This window comes from Ambystoma mexicanum, chromosome 4p (genome assembly GCF_040938575.1).
Source record: "Ambystoma mexicanum isolate Mex_15411 chromosome 4p, UKY_AmexF1_1, whole genome shotgun sequence".
Lineage (NCBI taxonomy): Eukaryota > Metazoa > Chordata > Amphibia > Caudata > Ambystomatidae > Ambystoma > Ambystoma mexicanum.
Genome location: NC_090927.1, coordinates 20,706,454 through 20,728,303, shown reverse-complemented (window position 1 = coordinate 20,728,303; position 21,850 = coordinate 20,706,454).

Below are 21,850 nucleotides of genomic sequence, written 5' to 3'. Positions count from 1 at the left end.
TATTGGGAGATATAGGATTATCACTGTCATTACAGGCAGTATGGGCAATGGAAACAGGAGTATGTTCTTATATGCCACCGCAAGCTTTGGAACACTCTTCCATTATCACTCAAATCTTCTGCTAAACATCTAACTTTCAGGAAAGCTCTGAAGACCACTCTGTTCCAGCTTTCTGCCTATATTGTTTTTCCTTAGCTTGCAGCTTCCACACCAGCGCCATGATGCCTTTGGGCGACCGTGCGCTTTACAAGTGTATGTAACATAACATAACATATATGGGGATACTGGCATATATTGGGATATATAGGATTATCACTGTCATTACAGGCATTATGGGCAATGGAAACAGGAGTATGTTCTTATGTGGGGATACTGGCATATATTGGGAGATATAGGATTATCACTGTCATTACAGGCAGTATGGGCAATGGAAACAGGAGTATGTTCTTATGTGGGGATACTGGCATATATTGGGAGATATAGGATTATCACTGTCATTACAGGCAGTATGGGCAATGGAAACAGGAGTATGTTCTTATATGCCACGGCCAAGCTTTGGAACACTCTTCCATTATCACTCAAATCTTCTGCTAATCATCTGGCTTTCAGGAAAGCTCTGAAGACCACTCTGTTCCAGCTTTCTGCCTATATTGTTTTTCCTTAGCTTGCAGCTTCCACACCAGCGCCATGATGCCTTTGGGCGACCGTGCGCTTTACAAGTGTATGTAACATAACATAACATATATGGGGATACTGGCATATATTGGGAGACAAAGGATTATCACTATCATTACTGGCAGTATGGGCAATGGAAACAGGAGTATGTTGTTATGTGGGGATACTAGCAGACATTAGGAGACTGTGATTAGGAGGGGGATGCTGGAGTGAGGGGAATTAAAGAATGTGATGAGGAGGGGGATGCTGGAGTAGGGGTATTGAGGGACTGTGATAAGGAGGGGGATGCTTGAGTAAGGGTAATGAGGGACTGTGATGATGAGGGGGATTCTGGAGTAAGGGTAATGAGGGACTGTGATGAGGAGGAGTGATGCTGGAGTAAGGGTAATGAGGGACTGTGATGAGGGGGATGCTGGAGTAAAGGTAATGAGGGACTGTGATGAGGAGGGGGATGCTGGAGTAAGGGTAATGAGGGACTGTGATGAGGGGGATGCTGGAGTAAAGGTAATGAGGGACTGTGATGAGGAGGAGTGATGCTGGAGTAAGGGGAATGAGGGACTGTGATGAGGGGGATGCTGGAGTAAGGGTAGTGAGGGACTGTGATGAGGAGGGGGTGCTGGAGTAAGGGTAATAAGGGACTGTGATTAGGAGGGGGATGCTGGAGTAAGGGTATTGAGGGACTCTGATGAGGAGGGGGGATGCTGGAGTAAGGGGAATGGGGGACTGTGATGAGGGGGGGATGCTGGAGTAAGGGTAATAGTGGACTGTGATTAGGAGGGGGGATGCCTGAGTAAGGGTATTGAGGGACTCTGATGAGGGGGATGCTGGAGTAAGGGTAATGAGGGACTGTGATGAGGAGGGGATGCTGGAGTAAGGGTAATAAGGGACTGTGATTAGGAGGAGGGATGCTGGAGTAAGGGTATTGAGGGACTGTGATGAGGAGGGGGATGCTGGAGTAAGAGTAATGAGGGACTGTAATGATGAGGGGATGCTGGAGTAAGGGTATTGAGGGACTGTGATAAGGAGGGGGATGTTTGAGTAAGGGTAATGAGGGACTATGATGATGAGGGGGATGCTGGTGTAAGGGTAATGAGGGACTGTGATTAGGAGGGGGGATGCTGGAGTAAGGGTATTGAGGGACTGTGATGATGATGGGGATGCTGGAGTAAGGGTAATGAGGGACTGTGATGAGGGGGAGTAATGCTGGAGTAAGGGTAATGAGGGACTGTGATGAGGGGGATGCTGGAGTAAAGGTAATGAGGGACTGTGATGAGGAGGGGGGATGCTGGAGTAAGGGGAATGAGGGACTGTGAAGAGGGGGATGCTGGAGTAAGGGTAATGAGGGACTGTGATGAGGAGGGGATGCTGGAGTAAGGGTAATAAGGGACTGTGATTAGGAGGGGGGATGCTGGAGTAAGGCTATTGAGGGACTGTGATGAGGAGGGGGATGCTGGAGTAAGAGGAAAGGGGGGCTGTGATGAGGGGATGCTGGATTAAGGGGAATGAGGGACTGTGATGAGGGGGATGCTGGAGTAAGGGTAGTGAGGGACTGTGATGAGGAGGGGGTGCTGGAGTAAGGGTAATAAGGGACTGTGATTAGGAGGGGGATGCTGGAGTAAGGGTATTGAGGGACTCTGATAAGGAGGGGGATGCTGGAGTAAGGGTAATGGGGACTGTGATGAGGGGGATGCTGGATTAAGGGTAATGAGGGACTGTGATTAGGAGGGGATGCTGGAGTAAGGGTAATAGTGGACTGTGATTAGGAGGGGGATGCTGGAGTAAGGGTATTGAGGGACTGTGATGAGGGGGATGCTGGAGTAAGAGTAATGAGGGACTGTGATGAGGAGGGGATGCTGGAGTAAGGGTAATAAGGGACTGTGATTAGGAGGAGGGATGCTGGAGTAAGGGTATTGAGGGACTGTGATGAGGAGGGGGATGCTGGAGTAAGGGCAATGAGGGACTATAATGATGAGGGGGATGCTGTAGTAAGAGTATTGAGGGACTGTGATAAGGAGGGGGATGCTTGAGTAAGGGTAATGAGGGACTATGATGATGAGGGGGATGCTGGAGTAAGGGTAATGAGGGACTGTGATGAGGAGGAGTGATGCTGGAGTAAGGGTAATGAGGGACTGTGATGAGGGGGATGCTGGAGTAAAGGTAATGAGGGACTGTGATGAGGAGGGGGGATGCTGGAGTAAGGGGAATGAGGGACTGTGATGAGGGGGATGCTGGAGTAAGGGTAGTGAGGGACTGTGATGAGGAGGGGGTGCTGGAGTAAGGGTAATAAGGGACTGTGATTAGGAGGGGGATGCTGGAGTAAGGGTATTGAGGGACTCTGATGAGGAGGGGGATGCTGGAGTAAGGGTAATGAGGGACTGTGATGAGGGGGGATGCTGGAGTAAGGGTAATAAGGGACTGTGATTAGGAGGGGGGATGCTAGAGTAAGGGTATTGAGGGACTGTGATGAGGAGGGGGATGCTGGAGTAAGGGGGATGGGGGACTGTGATGAGGGGATGCTGGATTAAGGGTAATGAGGGACTGTGATGAGGAGGGGATGCTGGAGTAAGGGTAATAGTGGACTGTGATTAGGAGGGGGATGCTGGAGTAAGGGTATTGAGGGACTGTGATGAGGGGGATGCTGGAGTAAGGGTAATGAGGGACTGTGATGAGGAGGGGATGCTGGAGTAAGGGTAATAAGGGACTGTGATTAGGAGGAGGGATGCTGGAGTAAGGGTATAGAGGGACTGTGATGAGGAGGGGGGTGCTGGAGTAAGGGTACTGAGGGACTGTAATGATGAGGGGGATGCTGGAGTCAGGGTAATGAGGGACTGTGATGAGATGTGGGATGCTGGAGTAAGGGTAATGAGAGAATGTGATGAGGAGGGTGGATGCTGGAGTAAGGGTAATGAGGGACTGTGATGAGGAGGGGGATGCTGGGGTAAGGTAATGAGGGATTGTGATGAGGAGGGGGATGCAGGAGTAAGGGTAATGAGGGACTGTGATGAGGAGGGTGGATGCTGGCGTAAGGGTAAGAGGGACTGTGATGAAGAGGTAGGATGCTGGAGTAAGGGGAATGAGGGACTGTGATGAAGAGGTAGGATGCTGGAGTAAGGGGAATGAGGGACTGTGATGAGGAGGGGGATGCTGGAGTAAGGGTAATGAGGGACTGTGATGAGGAGGGGGATGCTGGCTTAAGGGGAATTAAAGACTGTGATGAGGAAGGGGATGATGGAGTAAGGGGAATGAGGGAGTGTAATGAGGAGGGTGGATGCTGGAGTAAGGGTAATGAGGGACTGTGATGAGGAGGGGGGTGCTGGGGTAAGGTAATGAGGGATTGTGATGATGAGGGGGATGCAGGAGTAAGGGTAATGAGGGACTGTGATGAGGAGGGTGGATGCTGGAGTAAGGGTAATGAGGGACTGTGATGAGGAGGGTGGATGCTGGCGTAAGGGTAAGAGGGACTGTGATGAAGAGGTAGGATGCTGGAGTAAGGGGAATGAGGGACTGTGATGAGGAGGGGGATGCTGGAGTAAGGGTAATGAGGGACTGTGATGAGGAGGGGGATGCTGGCTTAAGGGGAATTAAAGACTGTGAAGAGGAAGGGGATGATGGAGTAAGGGGAATGAGGGACTGTAATGAGGAGGGTGGATGCTGGAGTAAGGGTAATGAGGGACTGTGATGAGGAGGGGGATGCTGGGGTAAGGTAATGAGGGATTGTAATGAGGAGGGGGATGCAGGAGTAAGGGTAATGAGGGACTGTGATGAGGAGGGTGGATGCTGGAGTAAGGGTAATGAGGGACTGTGATGAGGAGGGTGGATGCTGGCGTAAGGGTAAGAGGGACTGTGATGAAGAGGTAGGATGCTGGAGTAAGGGGAATGAGGGACTGTGATGAGGAGGGGGATGCTGGAGTAAGGGTAATGAGGGACTGTGATGAGGAGGGGGATGCTGGCTTAAGGGGAATTAAAGACTGTGATGAGGAAGGGGATGATGGAGTAAGGGGAATGAGGGACTGTAATGAGGAGGGTGGATGCTGGAGTAAGGGTAATGAGGGACTGTGATGAGGAGGGGGATGCTGGGGTAAGGTAATGAGGGATTGTGATGAGGAGGGGGATGCAGGAGTAAGGGTAATGAGGGACTGTGATGAGGAGGGTGGATGCTGGAGTAAGGGTAATGAGGGACTGTGATGAGGAGGGTGGATGCTGGCGTAAGGGTAAGAGGTACTGTGATGAAGAGGTAGGATGCTGGAGTAAGGGGAATGAGGGACTGTGATGAGGAGGGGGATGCTGGAGTAAGGTAATGAGGGACTGTGATGAGGAGGGGGATGCTGGCTTAAGGGGAATTAAAGACTGTGATGAGGAAGGGGATGATGGAGTAAGGGGAATGAGGGACTGTAATGAGGAGGGTGGATGCTGGAGTAAGGGTAATGAGGGACTGTGATGAGGAGGGGGATGCTGGAGTAAGGTAATGAGGGATTGTGATGAGGAGAGGGATGCAGGAGTAAGGGTAATGAGGGACTGTGATGAGGAGGGTGGATGCTGGAGTAAGGGGAATGGGGGACTGTGATGAGGGGATGCTGGATTAAGGGTAATGAGGGACTGTGATGAGGAGGGGATGCTGGAGTAAGGGTAATAGTGGACTGTGATTAGGAGGGGGATGCTGGAGTAAGGGCATTGAGGGACTGTGATGAGGGGGATGCTGGAGTAAGGGTAATGAGGGACTGTGATGAGGAGGGGATGCTGGAGTAAGGGTAATAAGGGACTGTGATTAGGAGGAGGGATGCTGGAGTAAGGGTATTGAGGGACTGTGATGAGGAGGGGGATGCTGGAGTAAGGGTAATGAGGGACTGTAATGATGAGGGGGATGCTGGAGTAAGGGTAATGAGGGACTGTGATGAGATGGGGGACGCTGGAGTAAGGGTAATGAGAGAATGTGATGAGGAGGGTGGATGCCTGAGTAAGGGTAATGAGGGACTGTGATGAGGAGGGGGATGCTGGGGTAAGGTAATGAGGGATTGTGATGAGGAGGGGGATGCAGGAGTAAGGGTAATGAGGGACTGTGATGAGGAGGGTGGATGCTGGAGTAAGGGTAATGAGGGACTGTGATGAGGAGGGTGGATGCTGGCGTAAGGGTAAGAGGGACTGTGATGAAGAGGTAGGATGCTGGAGTAAGGGGAATGAGGGACTGTGATGAGGAGGGGGATGCTGGAGTAAGGGTAATGAGGGACTGTTATGAGGAGGGGGATGCTGGCTTAAGGGGATTTAAAGACTGTGATGAGGAAGGGGATGATGGAGTAAGGGGAATGAGGGACTGTAATGAGGAGGGTGGATGCTGGAGTAAGGGTAATGAGGGACTGTGATGAGGAGGGGGATGCTGGGGTACGGTAATGAGGGATTGTGATGAGGAGGGGGATGCAGGAGTAAGGGTAATGAGGGACTGTGATGAGGAGGGTGGATGCTGGAGTAAGGGTAATGAGGGACTGTGATGAGGAGGGTGGATGCTGGCGCAAGGGTAAGAGGGACTGTGATGAAGAGGTAGGATGCTGGAGTAAGGGGAATGAGGGACTGTGATGAGGAGGGGGATGCTGGAGTAAGGGTAATGAGGGACTGTGATGATGAGGGGGATGCTGGAGTAAGGGTAATGAGGGACTGTGATGAGATGGGGGACGCTGGAGTAAGGGTAATGAGAGAATGTGTTGAGGAGGGTGGATGCTGGAGTAAGGGTAATGAGGGACTGTGATGAGGAGGGGGATGCTGGGGTAAGGTAATGAGGGATTGTGATGAGGAGGGGGATGCAGGAGTAAGGGTAATGAGGGACTGTGATGAGGAGGGTGGATGCTGGAGTAAGGGTAATGAGGGACTGTGATGAGGAGGGTTGATGCTGGCGTAAGGGTAAGAGGGACTGTGATGAAGAGGTAGGATGCTGGAGTAAGGGGAATGAGGCACTGTGATGAGGAGGGGGATGCTGGAGTAAGGGTAATGAGGGACTGTGATGAGGAGGGGGATGCTGGCTTAAGGGGAATTAAAGACTGTGATGAGGAAGGGGATGATGGAGTAAGGGGAATGAGGGACTGTAATGAGGAGGGTGGATGCTGGAGTAAGGGTAATGAGGGACTGTGATGAGGAGGGGGATGCTGGGGTACGGTAATGAGGGATTGTGATGAGGAGGGGGATGCAGGAGTAAGGGTAATGAGGGACTGTGATGAGGAGGTTGGATGCTGGAATAAGGGTAATGAGGGACTGTGATGAGGAGGGTGGATGCTGGCGTAAGGGTAAGAGGGACTGTGATGAAGAGGTAGGATGCTGGAGTAAGGGGAATGAGGGACTGTGATGAGGAGGGGGATGCTGGAGTAAGGGTAATGAGGGACTGTGATGAGGAGGGGGATGCTGGCTTAAGGGGAATTAAAGACTGTGAAGAGGAAGGGGATGATGGAGTAAGGGGAATGAGGGACTGTAATTAGGAAGGTGGATGCTGGAGTAAGGGTAATGAGGGACTGTGATGAGGAGGGGGATGCTGGAGTAAGGTAATGAGGGATTGTGATGAGGAGGGGGATGCAGGAGTAAGGGTAATGAGGGACTGTGATGAGGAGGGTGGATGCTGGAGTAAGGGTAATGAGGGACTGTGATGAGGAGGGTGGATGCTGGCGTAAGGGTAAGAGGGACTGTGATGAAGAGGTAGGATGCTGGAGTAAGGGGAATGAGGGACTGTGATGAGGAGGGGGATGCTGGAGTAAGGGTAATGAGGGACTGTGATGAGGAGGGGGATGCTGGCTTAAGGGGAATTAAAGACTGTGATGAGGAAGGGGATGATGGAGTAAGGGTAATGAGGGACTGTGATGCAGAGGTTTTTTGCCAGTGCAAGGGTCATGAGGGCTGAGGCCGCGGCCATGGTTGAACCACCAGTGGGTGGCCTGTACCTGGTGCAAGGGAACAAGGAAAAAAGTGGGCATTGTGAGGGACGGACCACAGGCAGTCCATAGCACGGCCACAAATGCGCACAACAAATCATATTCATGGATGTGACCGCGCAACCTCCCGCCTAGAAAATGCCCATGCAAGTCCCTCCATATATCTGCCGCCCGAAGACAGGCGTAAGTACACTTGAGGATCATGCAGTGTTGTTCTCTGCGCGCGGCACTTATGGGAGAAATGCCCTCTTTTCCATGATTCGGGCCCTATAGCTTTCACGCCCTGCCTGGGGGGTGGACATGGGCTTTAATGAGCCACCATCGAGAGTTTTGGTACGCCCGATCGAAGCGAGGGCCTCAGCTTTGGCTGAGTGCCTTTAAAGCCCATGTCTGCCCCCAGCTGGGGCATGAAAGCTATTTGCATCCCAGGTGTAGATAGTTTTCTTTTTTTTTTTAAATGTCTAGTTCCCTTTTCGGATGACAACGGTGATCGAAAACATGTTCCAAAATGGTCCCCGTCATCCGAAAAAGGGACCTAGTCCCTTTTCTATTTTGTGGCAGCTACCAGATGGGAGGAGCTCAGGGACCGGAGCGCATGGAAGTATGGGGCGGAGGGGAATCAGGTGATTCGGGGGGTGGGGAAGCATAAGCAAACAAAAAAAAGAAAAGAAGAAAAAAAACACTACCTGGGGAAGGGCCTCGGGTGGCTGGAACACCGGGCGGGGATTGTGTATTCTCAGTTACTGTTCCAGCCACCTGATTGGTTGTCTCACCCGCCCCAGGTGCGAATTGACAATCAAGGTCGTTTTTTGAAAAAAATGACTTCTTGGCAAATGGTTGACACATGGCACAATCGCCAACATGTCACTCATTCTCAGCGATCCAGAGTTTGCCCTTTACTGCATACAGATTAACTTTGAATGAAGAAAGAAGGACTCAAATTGTTCAATAAAGCGATACACTTTCTCTCAAATTCTTTTAGATGTGCAAAAAGGTAGGAGGCAGACATGTATCAAGCACTTTATAGATAGAATTGGGCGGGTTAAATCGAACTATGTGGACCAAAGTGAGCATTTTGCATTTCACCCAAGCTCCCAAAGAGGAAAGCCCAAGCTCAAATCGAATGAGAGAGCTCGGAAGAGAATTGTGCTATGAAAGTGGCTTTTTGCACAGAAAGCCCTCTAGCTGAGCAAGAACAGCCCAGTCATCCAAATGACAACATAGCGGGCTGTGCAGAACTGCAGGAAGGTCTTTGGCCTTGTAGTATTGAATTATTAGCACCAACGAATAATGGCAGCCGCCTCTTATGAGCAGAGAAGAGCAAGATCTTTTTTTTTAAAAGCATCGCTGGTAAAGTCTAATTGTATTTGTTAAAGCTCTGGAAGCCTACCTAACATAAACAGGATGTCCTTACTGGTGTGGAAATAGAGAAGGCATTGCCATTTTTTTTTAACCTAAGTGACACCAACAAGCTGAAACTATTGCATTGGAGCACAGTTAGGGTGAGATGGAATATGCAGAGGCACACACAGTCTACAGGTGTTGTTTGGTTAGGAGCCCACCCATTTAGTGGCCATCGTCATGCTCACCCCTATGGCCATTCACACCCACTTTCTGCACCACCCTGCCATATGCATGTCTTCTGAGGCTCCTCCTTGCATGTCCCACTTAAGCTAACTTTATCAGGTTTAACATCAAACAGTGTGCTTGAAATGCCTGCCAGTGTAATTTCAAAGGAGCATTCTTTAGGTGAATGGCTTAATTTGAACCTTAAATGCACTACTAGTGTAATAAAAATGTCTTAACTAAGTGTGTCTTCACCCACTTGATGTATATGCAGTGTGTCTGTCCTTCACTGAAGTCCTGTTAAAAGCAAGCTGTAAAAGATATACGGGGATTAAACCGTAGAGTAGTGTGGCACTAAGTATTCTAATAACATATGGTAAGCAGCAGCGGCAGCACTCAGAGGCGTTCCCCTTGCCCCTGTCCAAGAGATTAAATTATTGATAGTTGTGCTGTCACTTGCACTACACCCTTGATCCCTTAAGCCAACTGACAATAGGGGATATTGAGCACACACCTCTACTGGTGACACAGGAAATGGAATCCAATGTCTCTCAAGCAGACACCTCTAAGGACTTAGAAGTACAAACACGTCACTTGCCGATTGAGGAACTCAAACCCAGGTCTAGATTTACGCCTCAACTTTCGAAAGAAAGCTGGATTGAAACTTTGCATCAAATGGTCACTAAGGACATTTATACCCATTTGGACACAAAGGGAACCAGGAACAGAAGAAAAGGTAACCTCAGTAAAGAGGAGGCATTGGGCCTCATTACAACCCAGGCGTTGAGGGTTTAACGGCGCCGTCGGCGCCGTTAACCCTTAACGCCTGATTACCGCTTTTAGCAGGCGTTAAAATGCAAGGCGCTAACCCACCTTGGTGCTAATTAGCGCCTTCCCTACTCCCATTATGCCCTATGTGGCAAAAATGGGAATGGGGAAGGGTAAATGGGGAATGGGGATTTACCGCCCCACTCACCTTGGAATGGGGCGGTAAATCCGCCATCCACCATGGTGTAAACAGAGTTTACACCATGGTGGTAAAGTAGGGAACTTACCGCCTGGGTTGTAATGAGGCCCATTAGCTTTGAATAGTCTTGGCAACGACAAGAATCTGGTGATTAAGGAGGCGGACAAGGGAGGGAACATAGTGGTCTTGAATACTAGAGATTATCTAAGTATGAGCATGACACATCTGGGAACTCCTGGGTGTTACAGACAGTTGGCAAACAACCCAACCAAAGGTGTGGTCCATAAACTAGAATCTTTAAAACAGGACTGGTACAGTAAGGGTCTCTTGATGGATGATGAGAAAAGATGTCTTAATATCAACAATCCAACCATGCCAACGATATATTTTTTACCAAAAATTCATAAAGACTCTGACAGACTTCCAGAGGTGAGTCCTATAGTGAGTGGAATAGTCTGAGCCACAGAGGGAGAATCCAAATACATTCACAACTTGATTAAATAACACGTAGTGACCCTACCATCATATAATAAGTGCAGCACACAAGTTCTTCAGCTCCTGTCTGAGATAAAATGGCTGGAGGGTTACCAACTTGCAACAATGGACGTGGCAGCGCTCTATACCTCAATCAGTCACGAGCTGGCCTCAAGAGCCATTGATCGCACATATCAGGGTTTCTCAGCTTCCTACAGACAGAATGTCGAAATGCCGAAGGACTTTCTCAAATTTACACTAGAGAAATTAAATGAAATTATATTTTATTTATATTGCGCTTGTACACAAGTGTTTCAGAGCGTGACCAGGCAAAAAAGGAGGGGCACAAGGGAGAAAAAAAACAGAAAAAACTGCGATCTTACTAGGCCCAGTGACATTTAAGAAAGCGCAAGTGCATGGGAAAGGAAAATGGGGGGAAAGTGCAAGGAAGGGGAGGAGTGGAAAGTGCGAAGCAGAGGACAGAAAATATAAATAAATATTAAATAGAATAAATAAAAAATCAGGGCTTTAGACCATGGTAGTGCAGCAAGCAAGTGGCAGGTGAAAGTTAGTCAGAAAGGTATATCTGATAAGTGCAGAAGAAACGTGGGAGGGGGGTTGTATGGGTACAGACACAGAACCTTAGTGCAGATGGTGGGCTGGAGGCAGTGCAGGAGGGTGGCAGGGTGAGCAGGTTCCTGGGCCCGAAAGAACAGAGGGTGGCCAGGTGCACAATGCTATGAGAAGAAACCGATCAGCAGGGGAGAAGGGGGCAAAGGCAGAGGCAAAGAGGAAGGTCTTGAGAAGTTTCTGGAACCAAAGATGTTTTTCCTCAAGTTTCAAGGTGGCCGGGAGGCTGTTCCAAAGAGAGGCACCAGCCGAAGACAGAGATCTACCCCCAGCTCGTTTTTTTGCAAAACGTCTAACCCTGAGGGAGTTAGAAGTAGAGGAGTGAAGGGTTCGAGAGGGGAGGTATTTACGGAGGGATAGTTGAAGGTATTTTGGACAGAGATAGAGAACAATGTGTTTCGTTTTGGAAGGACTTACTACGCACAAACAGAAGGGGTAGCCATGGGGGCCAAGTATGAACCTTCAATAGCAAAGCTATTCATGGCAGTTTATGAACAGTCACATTCATTAGGCAATGACTGATTTACTCACAACATTAACATTTGCATATGCTATATCGATGATATTCTTATAGTTTGGCATGGCGACACACAGGAATTTGCAGAGTCTACTGACTATTTGAATTCCAACAATTTTGGCGTTAAGCTAACTGGACATTGTGATCAATCCCAGATTGATTTTCTTGATCTACACATTTATATATCGAAAGGTGTGATACAGACCAACACATTTTGCAAAAAGACAGAAGTCAACTCCACTCTGCATGCAGACAGCTTTCATCACAAGATCGCCATCAATAATATTCCCATGGGGGAGTTTTATAGAGCACAACACAATGGCAGTGAGGAGTGGGACTTTACGAAAGAATGTGATCTACTTACTAAGAGATTTACACGAATGAGACAATCAATAGAGCCCACAGTAAAATTAGAGGGCAAACAAGAAGGGAGATGCTTAAACCCATGGTGAAAACAGCTAGGGAATGGAATAGTGACGTAATCAATGAATGTACTCCCGGGCCCAGTACTATAGTTAATACATTTTCTTGTCTTTGGATCAGCCGACACTCCGGGTTAAAGACAAGATAGATAGGACGACAAAGACACTGGCTCCCCACACCCCTGAAGCCACCTCCGCTCATCGCAGCTCCAACTATCACTCGTGCGTATCCCTTCCAAGCACGATGACCTCACAAACACCCAAGCCCAAATCACACACGTGCCCGGCACCATGCACGCCATTATGACCTCCCTTATACACCAACAAATACATGAGTGGAACACTGACCAGCAATACTCCAAACACCATGACAACACTAAACACTCCAGCCCTATCACTAAGTGGCCATCTAGGTAATAGACCTGAAGCACAAAGGAGGTAGAAACAACCCTCACTGAACCAACCGCAGACCTCACACAACCGACCAGAACACGGCAACACAGTATACCAACTGTAACACCGTTCCCAACAATCCACTGAACACACAATACAGACCACTAAAAAGCTAACTAACACGATCCCTTACCAACTAACTAAACAAACCATGCCAATCTCCACTAATTAGCCAAACACACCCCTTGACCATGCCAACCACAGAGTATAAACAGGGATAAGACCCACTGAATTGAAGAAAAGGACCTAGATATCCCCCAATCTGTCACGGACCACATGGACCCTCAAGAACCAAAACAAAAACAAAAAAAAACACTTAAGCTCTACCTCAAGACCCCAGACCTGCCACACCTGGACGCTCCACAATCCGGGCACCAAACTAACCAACCTAACACATCAAGCAGCTTGCTCCTTCCACCCTAGTCTTCCCCCAGTGCTATGCGGACGATACCCAGCTCATTTTCAGGCTACCCCCGGCCTCCTCCTCTCCTTCCCTCATCTCTGACTGTCTGTCTACTATCCAGGAATGGTGTGCCGCCAATGACCTTTGCCTTAATGCCAGTAAGACTGAGATTCTACTTATCGGCACACCCACTCCCTCCTTCCCTGCAGCTCTCTGGCCGGCCTCCCTTGGCCCCTTCCTGCTCCTACCTGCAAGGCAAAAAACCTTGGGGTCATCTTCAACTCCACACTCTCCTTCTCTCCTCATATATCAGACGTCTCTAAGAAGTCACACTACCAGCTGCACCTCCTCACCTTCCCTTCCTTTCCTTCCCCCAGAAGCTCACTGTCTCCCGAGCCCTGGTTCTCTCAAAGCTGGACTACTGTAACAGCCTCTATCTTAATCTGCCTGCCTCCACTCTCCCCCGTCTGCAACTCATCCAGAACAGAACTGTGAGACTTGTCCTTGGCCTCAAGCCCAGGGACCGTATCTCTCCAGGACTGAAATCTCTACACTGGCTCCCAGTGGCTGCGAGGATTAAGTTCAAAACCCTCTGCATTGTCTACAAGGCCTTCTGGGGCCTGGGGCCCAAATACCTTTAACTCTCTCTTCCTAAATATCTTCCTTCCCGAGCCCTTCGCTCATCCGTCTCCAACTCCCTCAGGGTCAGCCGCTTCTCGAAGCAACGAGCTGGGGGTAGATCTCTCTCTGCAGCAGGGGCCTCCCTCTGGAACAGCCTTCCTGCCTCCCTGAAACTTGAGGAGAATCACTTCCGGTTCCGGAAGCACCTCAAAACCTTCCTCTTTGCTTCTGCTTTCTCTCTCCCTCTCCCCTGATGAACAGCTTTAATTCTTCACTGAATCTGCTCCGAATCTGCAACTGGGCCACTCTCAGTGACCTCGGTCCAGGGCCCAGCCACTCTCCACTTGCACTGCCTCCCTGGCACCCCCCTGCACTGCGGGACTGTCACTGTATCCTTACAGCCCCCCCTTCCCAGCACTTGTTCTTCATCTACCTTGCACTTGCCACCAGCTGGCCTTATTTATTATTTTTTATGCTACTTTCCTTGTACTGCACTTCCCCCCTCCCCTTCCCCTTGCACTTTTCCCTTCCCCCCACCCCTGCACTTGCGCGATCTGAATGACACCTGGCCTAGTAGGATTGTTGTCTGTCTTCCCCTTGTTCCCCCCCTGCCTCGTCGCGCCTTGAAACACTTGTGTATAGGCGCATTACAAATGCAGTATCATATCATATCATATCAGGGCCTTAGACCTGCACTGCCTAAGTACAAACCAACTTGCCTAGAGCACACCCTGCACTTCCTAACACGTCAACCAGGAATCTTGCTTCAAACCACCAATAAAGTCACCATTCACCTGAAACCACCCAGTAAACAGTCGCACACCATAAAAGTACCACAACACCATTTCACACCGCACCACCAAATAAGAAAAACAATACCCGATACCACTAACCAACTCGCAGTAATGATAAAACTACCCTTTACAACAGAAACTGTCAACAAACCATAGTGACCAACCATTTCTAGTAACCAATTAGATGCTACCCAAACCAGCGCCGCAAATGGCTAACACCAAAACATTGCTAATAAACCCTACACCAGAAAACAGCAAAACCACAACACAGTACTCCACTATAAACACGTGGGTAGCAAAACCCGCACCCACAGTTGCCAAACCAAAAATACCTTTGATAGCAAACACCACCATGACCTTGCACACCCGGAGCACCAGCCAACCACCAAAAGGCAGCCACCCCGCAATGCTGAGCATTCACACAACACCCAACAGGCTGCTAATTACTGTTAGGCAGAATTATATGCAGTACCCTTTGGAAACACCACACACAATTAAGACTACATGTGACAGTACAAATTCACCTTTGGTACAAGCCTGTACTACACGGTAAAAGTGGTAGCGATGGCTGAGCAGCCAGACTTATCTCAAGAGCAAGTGAGCAGTATCAATAGTTACACAAAGGACAGCAATTACTATGATCCAAACAAACACTGACTCAAGGTTTCTGAGTAAAAGAATATACATTTATTTACACATCAGTTTTAAAACAATTCACTAAAGTAAAGTAGTTGAAATATCACACTCGTAATACACCACACCACTCCCAATAGATTGTGGACAAGTTAAGCTAAAAATGAAGTGTGAGCAAAATGGCACTCCAACAATTTAAAAGGGGAGGTAAAGACAAAGTTAGGAAAATATTGAGCAGCACCAACAGGTAAGTAAGCAGGGCAGTCTAGAAAGAGGAACTACCGTGATGGAATCAAATCAAAAAGGCTTAGGCCAAAGTCAATAGGACAAAAGTCTTTTGCTCAAGATCACACAGTTCAGGGTAGTTCACGGTTAAGTCTTTGCCAAGAGTTCCTGACGAAGTTGGTCGGCAGAAAAGTTAGTTTAAAGAGTAGAGAAGGATAAGCCCTCGATTGGCGAAAGGTTTCACACACCTTCACCGCGGCTGGACGAAATGAACAACCGGATTTGCACCGTACCTTTAAATGGAGAAGAAGCTGTAGCTGAGGCAGACGTTCCTGGCAGTTCCTGCAGGCTCACGGTTCCTGAAGTGACTGTCAGACTGACATGAAGTAGGAAGAATGGTGGGTCCTGCACTGCCCAGGGAAGAAACCAGCAGCAGAACAAAGCAACAGATAAAAGGTGCGCTCCTTAAAACCCAAGCAGGGTCCGACCTTCCAGGCTATCCGGTTCACTGTAGCTCTGTACAGCAAATTCGACGAGAGAGGGAGTCCTTGCTTGCAGTCGAGGCAAACTGGTTGGTCCCATCAGATCAGGGGAAGAAGATTCCTGGTAGATCTTCTCTGTTGATGAAGCTTGAAGATTATGACCTGCAACAGGGCTTCACTGGGCGGTTCAGTCGTTGTAGGGGTCCTCTTCTGCCAGTTCCTCATTGGTTCTTTCGTTCCAGTGGCGACTCTGCATTTCCAGTCCCAGAAACCTGCTTTTTATGCAGTTTTCCCCCATTCATACAGCCTGGCTGTCAATCACATAGCAGGGTGGCTGTCCTGGCAAGGACAGTCCCCTCAGCCAATCAAACAGGAGTGCAACTTGGGTTACGAAGGGAACCCATGGCAGGGGTCTGAGGATCCCTCCCTCATATCCTGCCTACTTAGACTTTTAGGTGCCTTTAGGAGGGCTTCTGTGCAGAAGCCTACGAAAAGACAGTGAACAAAGGAGTCATCCCCGGTTGGCATGCAGAGAAAAACACGAGAAAGACTTTAACAAAAAGAAATGGCGAATAAACTCAGCCGGAGCAAAAATAAAATGTATTTGGTCAAGCAGGGTTATGTTCGAGTCTAATATAATAGCCTAAAACATTACCACGTTTATATAAGATAATCACGGTAGGAAAGTTAGGGTAGATACCACTGCCACCAGCCAAGTCTTAATGTAAAGGGAGTGAAACAATGCTCCAAGAGGTACAGACAAAAAGGGATAAGAGTTAACCATTTCCAATACTCCATGTAAAATGGGGTGTACTGGGTCTGTGGTTTAAAGTGACTAAAGTAAAGTTAATGGAAACTTAACCCTTTTCTGGGGGACAATAGTCAGCCCCAGAAAATTGAGTTGGTGGGAAGTCTCAAAGACAACCCTGTGTCATTGCACTGAAGGTGCTGTGTAACACACATGAAAATATTAGGCCATGGAGTAGATGAGGCTCCAATGCTCAAGATCACACATAAAGTGAAAACACACACAGCAAAACACAGGTAAGAGTGGGAAAAAGGCTCACACTCTTACCAGGTGATAATTAATTCTAGAAATCCAGCAAAGCTGCTGAGGGACTCATTAGGTAAGGGAAATCAGCCTATATGAGAATTCTCCCTAACACTCACCACCCCCCAGACTAAGGGACAGGAGGATTGAATCCACTCCTGGATGAATCTATACCTCTAGTCCGTTATAAACATCCTAGAGAGACCATCAGCATTTTGGTGGTGACATCCTGCTCTGTGCTCAATGGTAAAATCAAACCCTTGCAGGCAGATTGACCATTTTAGAAGTTTTGTGTTTTCCCCTTTCATTTGCATAAACCATCTCAAGGGTTGGTGGTCTGTCTGAATCACAAAGGTAGATCCATACAAGTATGCCCTAAACCTCTTCAGAGACCACACAATGGCAAATCATTCACGTTCTATGGTTGCCCACCTTGTTTCTGGTTCCTTCAGTTTCCTACTGCTGAAGCAGTTGGGGTGCTCCGTACCTTTCTCATCCAGTTGACTAAGGACTGCACCTATACCTATATTGGAGGCATCTGTCTGCACAATGAAGGGTTGGTGATGATCAGGAGCTCTTAGGACTGGAGATTGACAAAGGGCTTTCTTCAGGTTTTCAAAGACTTGATTGCACTCCTCAATCCATCTAATCTTTTTAGGGGATTTTGGAGAGGAGATGACATTCATGGGAGAAGCTATGAACCCACAGTTCTCTATGAAATTCCTGTAGTACCCAGCGAGACCTAGGAAGCTCTCACTTGGGTTTGAGTAGTAGGAGTGGCCCAGTTTTGCACAGCTTGTACTTTGCTAGGCAATGGCATTATCTCACCGCCTCTTACCTCATGACCAAGGTAGACCACGTTACACGGACCAATTTGACATTTGCTTGCCTTTATGGTCAGATGGGCCTGCTGAAGGGCCTGCAAAACATATCCCAGGTGATCAATATGTTCTATCCATGTAGGGCTGAACACTGCAATGTCATCCAAGTATGCCATGCAGAAGTCCTCCATCCCATTCAGAACTTGATTAACCATCCTTTGAAATGTAGGAGGTGCATTATTTAGTCCAAAAGGCATAACCTTAAACTGGTAGAGGCCTGCTGGGGTAGAAAATGCAGTTTTCTCCTTGGCATGGTCTGTCAGTGCTATTTGCCAATAGCAGGAGGTTAGATCAAATGAACTGAGGTACTTGGCAGAACCAAGCCTATCCACCAGTTCATCTGTCCTTGCTAAAGGATGGGCATCAGTCTTAGTGACTGCATTAAGAGCTCTATAGTCCACACAGAATCTCAACTCCTTGGATCCTGCCTTTGGTACTAGACCAACTAGACTAGACCATGGACCGGTAGATGGCTCCATAATCCCGATATCAAGCATCTTGTTGACCTCTCCTTTGATGTGGGATCTCACTTGCTCTGACATTGTGTAACCTCTGCTTTTCACAGGTAAACAGTCACCAGTGAGAATATCATGCTGGCCCCATGGAATCAAGCCTGGTGATAGTGAAAACAGGGAGGCAAACTGATTCAACAGAACTTTGCACTCCTCCTGTTGTTCAGAAGTCAGCTGAGAAGAGAGATTAACTCCTTCTATCTGTTCATCTAAAGGTTGGCCTCTGAGGAGGCAGGTAGAGGTTCACTCTCCTCCTCCTCTTGAGCTGCAGCTAGAAGCAAAGCTCCCACTTTTGGTCTCGAGACATAAGCATTTAAATGGTTGGTGTGAAAGACTGGGATCCTCCTTCGGTCTGCCTAAGTCCACAAAATAGCTCACCTCTCCAAGTTTGCCCACAACCTTGAAGGGTCCTATCCATTTGTCCTGCAAGGCCCTCTGCCTTGTTGGCACCATAACTAGCACAAGCTGGTCTTGAGTTAACTCAACCATGCTGGCCTTCTGGTCATGCCAATGTTTGACCAGAGCCTGACCTGCTTTTAAGTTATCACTTGCTTCTGCCATCATGTGTGACATTCTCCTCCGGAGACCAATCACATAGTCAGTCACTCTGACTGGCTTGGGGGAAGGAGCACTCTCCAACCCCTCCTTGATCAGGGCCAATGGACCTCTGACTGGATGGGTATAAAGAAGTTCAAAGGGACTGCAACCAACTCCCTCCTGAGGGAATTCTCTATATGCAAAGAGAATGCATGGCAGTAGAAGGTCCCACTTTTTTTAAAGGGGTTCTTCTAAAGCACCTATCAAGCTCTTCATAGTACGATTAAACCTCTATACCAGTTCATTTTTCTGTGGATGGTGGGCTGTAGAGAACGTGTAAGTCACACCACAGTTTTTCCACATGGCTTGTATGTAGTGGGACATAAAATTGAATCCCCTGTCGGATATCACTTCCTTAGGAAACCCTACTCTGGTAAAGATACCAAGTAGAGCCTTAGCCACAGCCTGGGCCGTAACAGTTGTCATAGGTATGGCTTCTGGATATCTTGTAGCATGGTCTACTACAACCAGGATAAACCTGTTCCCTGAAGATGTGGGAGGCTCAAAGGGACCGACAATGTCAATGCCCACACTCTCAAAAGGAACTCCCCCCACTGGGAGAGGCACCAAGGGTGCCACATTATTGGCTCCACTCTTGCCAGAGGTTTGGCAAGTGTGACAGCTCCTATAGAATTTGTCAACTTCTGAACCCATTTTAGGCCAGTAGAAGTAGAGAGAGATCCTTTCTTTGGTCTTCTTGAAACTCAAATGACCAGCCAAAGGTATCTCATGGGCTAACTGTTAGGAACTGGAGTCTGTTAGCAAGGGCTCTACAATCCTTTTGCAGTCCCCAGGGATTGCCTCAATTGGTTCACTGTAGAGGAGGCCATCTTCCAGCTCAACCTGTGCTTCACAACTTCTTTCCCATCAAGTTGGTTAGCAGCCTGTTGTCGGAGACCTTCACGAGTAGGACACTCTCTCTGTCCTTTGCTAAAGTCTTCCCTGTTGGGTCCACCTTCTGCCAGTAAAGACTGCAGCTCAGGATGGTCAAAAGGGTCGAGATCTCCAACTAAGACAGTGGGCCTCATTACACGGACCGCGGTAAGGATTAACGGTCACCGTTAATGGCAACAGTGACCGTTAACCCTTACCGGCGTACTACGAGGTCCCTTTGCGGGTTGGAGGATTTAACGCCTGCTTCTTGCAGGTGTTAAAATCCAACCCGCTAAGGGACCTCGGAGCTAATTACGGCACCGCAAAATTACGGTGCCGTAATTAGCGCCTTCCCCAGTCCCATAGAGCCCTATGGGGCAGAAATGGGAATGGGGAAGGGCAATGGCGGAAAGGGGATTTACCGCCCCTCCAACCTTGGAATGGGGCGGTAAATCCCCTTTCCGCCAAGGCGGTGCCGGTATTTTACCGGCATGAGCCATGGCACTAATAGCGCCATGGCTCACCGCCTACCGTGTAATGAGGCCCAGTGTCTTCTACCACATCTGACTCTTCTGATGCTGGCTCAACCACACAAGGTTGCATCTCACACTCTGCCTCACCAGGTGGAGATTTCTCAGGTGTGACTTTGGACAATCTTGGGGCTGTCCTTGTTGGTAGCACAGGGGTGCTGTCTGCCTTTTTCCTGGAAGTCTTGGGTTTCCCCTTTGCCTTATTCTTCCTAGAAATAGCAGTGAGCAACTCATGTGGAGTGGGAGTGATAATTCCCTCTGTCAACTCCTCTGGAGAGCCTCTCAAGGTTCTCTCCCTTGCAGACCTAGTGAGCTCCTGTTTCCTTTTACTGGGAGGCCCGGGGGTGCTTGACATAACTCCAAGAGTTTTAAGGTCATTACCCAACAGGACTCTCCCAGGTACTTCACTCTGCACACTAACAGGTATCTTGACAGTCATATCATTACACTGGATGAGAGCTGGTAACTGGGGAAGCATTTGCACAGAGCCTCCAGCTAACTTGGTGAGGCGTTTGGGTGCCTTAGCAACATCCACCACAGTTATGCAGGCTCCAGTGTCTCTGATGGCAGGAATCTCCTGGCCATTCACAAGAACACTATATTTATAATACTCTTTAGTATTATCTGGGATGGAATTATAGACATCTAAGTTCATATCAATTTTTATGTTTTCACAGTTGGCGCCCGAACAGGGACCCTCAAGATTGATGCCGGATCATTGAAGGTTGACGCAGACTATCGAACCGGGATCGGACGGTGTGATTCTGTGGGCCCGACTGAATGAGACGCGATACCTCGGCAGCGCTGCACGATCCGATCCTTGGACGATAGTCGTGTGGTCTGACACGGCACCTTGACAAGGGTCCATTTTTGAGGCAGGCAGATTTGTCGAAACCACCAGACACAAGGTAAAATTCGTTAGGTAAGTTCTTTGATAAACCGTACGGTTCTCCTTAGGTTTGGTCAGGTGCAGTCGTGACCCGGCTTTTAATTTAACCCTGACAATTTGAATTTGGCGTATTGGATCTGCAGACACAATTATTGACCAGGTAACACCAATTTTTTGTGAAATGACTGGGAAATTGTCTAGCTGCTTTAGGGCTCTGTTCCGCAGCGATCGACAATCTTTAGAATTTAGCCGCCCGGCACCACAGGAGGGGTCGCCGGCATGTACTATGTACTGTAAGTATGGCATTGGTAGTATAGTATTTAATGATATTTGGCACAGACAGACCGACATGCCTCCGAATTTCAGTGGCCAATCAATGGCAGTTTTGAGATCTCCCGTATTGAATACCTAGAATTGGTCTTGCTAAAAAAGAAGGCTAGACCTGCAGCCTTTGATGTCTTACAGAATTGGAAAAAAGAAGCGTTACAGCAGCTTAAAAGTAGGGATAAAGATTTTCATGTTTCCGAAGAATTTATTGAAAAATTGTTAAACTAACGCAGGCCTGGTGCCTCTGCGCCGCCTCCGTATGATCCTTTCTTGGGCGCTCTGCCCATTCCTGCTGTTGTTCCTGCTGTTATTCCTGTTCCCCCTGTACAACCTATTGTTCCTATTCCTCTAGTTGTTGTTCCTCCACCTATCGCACCGCCCCTTCCTTCTGCGCCGATAGTTGCACCTCTATTAAATGTACCT